This window comes from Petaurus breviceps, unplaced genomic scaffold (assembly GCF_028583685.1).
Source record: "Petaurus breviceps papuanus isolate PSGF00001 unplaced genomic scaffold, PetGlider_PUasm1.0 126, whole genome shotgun sequence".
Classification (NCBI taxonomy): domain Eukaryota; kingdom Metazoa; phylum Chordata; class Mammalia; order Diprotodontia; family Petauridae; genus Petaurus; species Petaurus breviceps.
In genome coordinates, this window is record NW_027185655.1 from 26,258,738 (window position 1) to 26,264,031 (window position 5,294).

General features: G+C 36.3%; 1 protein-coding gene across 2 annotated transcripts in view; it reads left to right on the top strand.

Annotated features, from left to right (window-relative positions):
- The first annotated feature begins 1,166 nt into the window (after positions 1 to 1,166).
- The window catches only part of HPGDS (hematopoietic prostaglandin D synthase), a 44,570-nt gene continuing 40,442 nt past the window's right edge, over positions 1,167 to 5,294 (top strand). Inside the window, exon 1 of one of the 2 annotated variants that reach the window (XM_069094519.1) lies at positions 1,167 to 1,315. The gene's annotated coding sequence lies outside the window, so the exon portion shown is untranslated. The remainder of the gene's footprint in view (positions 1,316 to 5,294) is intronic. The other variant, XM_069094516.1, reaches the window with a different exon arrangement.

The window sequence follows — 5,294 nt, forward strand, 5'->3', positions numbered from 1 at the left end:
ATAAGACTAGAAAGGTAGGAAGTGCTCAAGTTATTAAGAGCTTTGAGGACAAACAAGATTCCATATTTGATCCTGGAAGCAACAGAGAACAATTGGCATTGATAGAACAGGGGTGACGGGGTGACATGTTCATGCTTGAGCTTTAGGAAGGCAAGTTTTTCAAGCTGACTAGAGAATGGCCTAGAATGGAAAGAGATTTACTTGAGTAAGGGAAAACAACCAGTAGACTATTAAAATAGTCCAGGGATGAGGTCATGAGGGTCTGTATCAAAGTGGTGGCAGTATGCAAGGGGAGAAGGAAGAATATAAACAAAATGTTTTGAAGGTAGGAATGACAAGACTTGCAACCGATTGTTTATGGGGGCAGGGGGTAGTAGTGAAAGAGGAGGATTAAAGATCACACCTAAGTTACAAGCCTAGGTCCCTGGGAGGACCTTCCACAGTGACAGTGATAAGAAAGTTAGAAAGGAGAGGGTAGTGTGCAGGAGGGGGGAGATAATGAATCCAGTTTTAGTTGAGTTTACGATGACTATGACACATCTAGTTTGAGATGTTCAATAGGTATATGGAGATGCCAGACTAGAAGTTGGATCCCTTCCAATTCTGATTGTATGATTCTTCTAAATTTAAAGTGTTGATATTATGTAATTATTGCTATACGTCCTAATATCTCAGAGATAGAATATTTAGTTTCCACATTAAGTTTTCCCAAGATGAAAATGATGGTAAAAGTAACTTTAATTCCCTGTATACATAGTAATTAAATATAAAAACAATTTGAAATATTAAAGCACTATAGAAATGTAGTGTTTTGTCTTTTATGATGAGTAGCATTATTTTTATTATTATTTATTGAAGGCAAATGTATTTTTCCTTGAAGTTGAAAGCAGGTCTATATATATATATATATATATATATATATATATATATACGTTCCTAACACAAACAACTCAACACCCGCACAAAAAAACTATCCGTGTGACCTTGGGCAAGCTACTTAACCCCAATTGCCCTCCTAAAGGCAAAAAAAAAAAAATTAAAATAGGGATGACAGTAATGCATACTCATAAGCTCCCATGAGCTTTGACTACCAAATTAACATCAATAAGTTTCATTGATATCTATGCAAAGGTCCTAGAAAGTGTCTTGAATAACAGGAAGTCTCCATATAGTTGTTGCTGTTTGATCACACTGTTTCTAAGGAAATGAAAAGACGTAGGTGGAAGTGGTCTGCCGTCAGACTCGGTTTGACTGCCACTTATCTGTAGTGTCTAAAGTGCAGGAGAAAACAGCCTAGAAGAAAGACACAACAAAAGTAAGTGATATTCCTAGGCTATAGGTAAAAAAAGAATGAAAAATGCTTCTCGGTCTTCATTTCACATCTTCTCTTTTTTTCATTCATATCTTTTTCTAGCTATAATTATTTCAATCATTTTGTAACAGTCCTGAAATATCTTGTTGAACTTTTCTCTTCTTATTGTTATGATTTCAGTATGTCTAGGTTTGTCCTGAGGTTCTCCATATTGTTGCATAAATAGAATTCCTTGATCATTTCAGGGAGAAAGGTATTTATCAAAACTAAATTTTGACACTTTTCCCCAAGTGGATTTTGATTTAAAATTTTTTTGTTTAGTCATTTTTGTCATCTCTGACTTTTTGTGACCTTATTTGGGGTTTTCTTGGTGAAGATCTTGGAGTGATTTGCCATTTCCTTCTCTAACTTATTTTATAGACAAGGAAACTGAGGCAAACAAGATAAATGACTTGCACAGGGTCACATAGCTAGTATCTGAGGCTGAATTTGAACCCAGGTCTTACTGACTCTAGGCCTGGTGCTCTATCCAACATTCAAAAAGACAATAATCCAGAGCAAGATCTGATGGAATCTGAATACAGATTGAAGCATACTATTTTCACTTTCTTTTGCTTTTTTTTCTTTTTGTTCTGTTTCTTTTTTCACAACATGACTAATGTGGAAATATATTTTACATGCTTGTTCATGTATAACCTATTATCAGATTGCTTGCTGTCTTGAGGAAGAGGTAAGGAAGAGGTAAAAGTTTGGAATTCAAAGTCTTTCAAAAAATGAATGTTGAAAATTGTCTTTACATGTAATTGGAAAAACAAAATACTATTAAATTTTCAAGCAATTGACCATAGTAGCTTTATTTATTTATTAATTTTTAGAAACAGTATTGCAGAAGAAATTCTACTTTGGTCATTTGTAACATCTTATAGAAATTTATCTGGTAATTTCCCTTTGATATTTTGGTATGCATAACTGAAAATTAGTACAATACATTGCCTTCTGTTTTATTTCTGTTTTAAGCCCTTTACTTTGTAACAATTTGTATATTTTTGAGGTATATTTTAAGAATATGTTTAAGCACTTTGCCAAAAATTTTATATTATATTTTACTGTTCCCAGGTTTGGAGGAAAATACTGTCATTCAGCTAGATTTGTTTCTAGATCATATTTTAGTGTCAGATGCAATTTAATGTCAGAAATAATGATAGTGAAAATGATAGCTAGCACTTATATATTCTTACTATATGTTAGGCCCCATGCTAAGAGTTTTACAATTTTTATCTCATTTGATCCTTCCAACAACCCTGGAAAGTAGGTGGTATTATTATCCCCATTTTATAGTTGAGAAATCTGAAGTTAATAATTTGATAGAATATCAATAGAAGTTAAATAATTTGCCCAAGGTCACATAGCTAGTATTTCATCTCCAGGCTTCCTGATTCAAGCCCAGCACCCTATTCACTGTGCCAGCTGGCTTTCCCTTAGTGGAATGAAATGCCATTGGAATTTCAGAAATGGAATTCAAATTCACAACTCCCAAATGATGAATTTTTTATTTGAGTGATGGTACCTTCCTTGCAGTACGTTTAATATTCTTTAAGTCTTTTAATTATCTTCTAATCAATAGTTAATGAAAAGATAGAAGTTGTTTGCAAATGTAGCATCTCCCCACACACCCCCATCTCTGTAGAATTGATCTTTCAGGTTCAATGTACTCTCTGAATGCACAATCCACTCAAGCCAGTAGTTCATGAGCCCCCATTGATGTGTTTACTTTTTTTTCTGGTCATCTAGAGGACACAACTAATTCAAAGCAAAGACATTTAATGAATAGTAAAAGTAAATACATAAAGTCAGTATTGATCACCTCCTGTCCATAAATCTGAAGGACAAATAAATATATTATCAGTGTCGTGAGTAGTACAATGCATATTTAGAGAAAAATATAACCAAGGCACATTCATGGAGGGATAACACAGTTGTTCAACCACAAATGCCTTCTGATAATTTCACCATGCTACTATCATTGAGCCTGCTTCCTTCTGTGGCTGGCATCATTGCAGCGTATGATACTCCACTGGTCCCATGAAAGCTTCATGTGACTGATAAGCACCTAGCCTCAGCTGGCTGTTGTTCCATTGATCTCCAGTGTATTGGCCATTGGGTACATAATCTTCTGGACTTTGGTCCCTGCTACCAACTTCTGGGCTTCATTTCTTTAGGATTACCTGTCCACTGTCTCACCAGTTTCCTAAGTTATAGTGGCTAGCATCTCTTCCTAATAAGGGCAGACTTCTAACTCATTAGTCGTAGCACCAAACACGGATACCACACAAAGTAGAATGCTCTTAAGCTAATATTAAGTCATTTCTTTTCAGACGCCAATGTCTCGGCAGAGATCAGAGCCCTCTGTTGCAGACCATTGTCTTAGAAATTCCCAATATGGGGGAAGCTAGGTGGTGCAGTGAATAGATCACTGGTCCTGAAGTCAGGAGGATCTGAGTTCAAATCCGGCCTCTGACACTTAACACAAAAAACTAGCTGTGTTACTCTGGGCAAGTTACTTAACCCCAATTGCCCTACCCTCCTTTCCCCCTCCAAAAAGCAAAAAAAATAAAAAAAAATTCCCAAGATCATCCTTGGCTTAGCATGGAACAAACTCTAAGCTATGGAGACAAATATTGGTCTCCCCTCCCTAGCTCTTCCCCTAAGACAACTTCACTTTGTCAGCAACAAAAAAAATCCAGAAAAAATCTGACTCCTTATACAAATGTAAGAATCTGCACCTGGCCAAAGACCCATGCATTTTTATTGACTGGTAAGAATTTGTCTCTAAACTGATCATGACTGACCCAATATCTCAATCATGTGGAATATCCTATAGTCAGCTAAGTATACAGAAAAGCAATAACTGAATGTAAGATTCTTTACTACGTGCTGATCAGATCTTGTTTATTGAGTGTCAGGATATAGTCATTGCTAGAGGGGAAAGAGACCTTAAAGATCCCCTCATTTTATAATGAGGGAAATTCTTTCTTTCTTACATTAATAACCAATTGTTGAATTAAAACTCAGGTTTTCCCCCTTTTCTACTTTCTCATTCAGAAATCAGCCCCTGTAGGTTATTCAAGAAGCCTTTGAAGTACAGGGCTGATAATGACAGGGAAAGCTCTATTCATATAGTAAAGAAATTTTAATTTAGGTGAATTGATGGATTCTGGCCCGTTGTGTTTTACTCAGATAGGTCTGGGGAAAGGCAGATTCTCCCTTTTGTCTAGATTACCCTAAACAGGGTGATATGGGTATAGATAAGTCTCTTTGACCAAGACTGAGTGATTGCAGTCCAAGTCAGAGTCAGTCATCCAGACCCTCATTGGAATAACCCCACTTCTCATTATAATATTCATTCTCAATAAATGTTAACCAATCAGAGTTGATTACCATCCACAGGGACACCCACTCTTCCCAAGGGCATATAAACCCTAAATGGGTTCCATGAGGGATCTTTGGCATTCAAGAGTGCCACTAACCCTTTTATTAATTATTGCTAGCATGATTAACAAAATGATTACATTCCTCAGAAGGAACAGCAGGTACACACGTAAGTAAATACAGGGCATATACAATCACCAAACACTTTCATCAAAAACCTAAATCAAGGCATTTTATTACAGTATGTGTCTGAGGCATAATTTGTCCCCAGGTCTCTCTGGCCTCAGCACTGGCTCTTTGGCACTACCCATGTTTCTACTTGGCAAATAAATAAATATTTTGTAAATGGCTCCTATATTCTAGGTGCCTGGGATACAATTTTAAAAAATTATACAGTTCCTTGTCCTCATGTAGCTTACCTTCTATTGGAGAATGGTATGGTAGTGATGGGGAAGAGGGGGGTAAGTACAATCCAAGGTAGGGTTTATTGGAAGGCAAGGAGAAGTTCAGATAAAGGACTAGGATACGAGAGAGAGACAGAGAGACAGAGAGA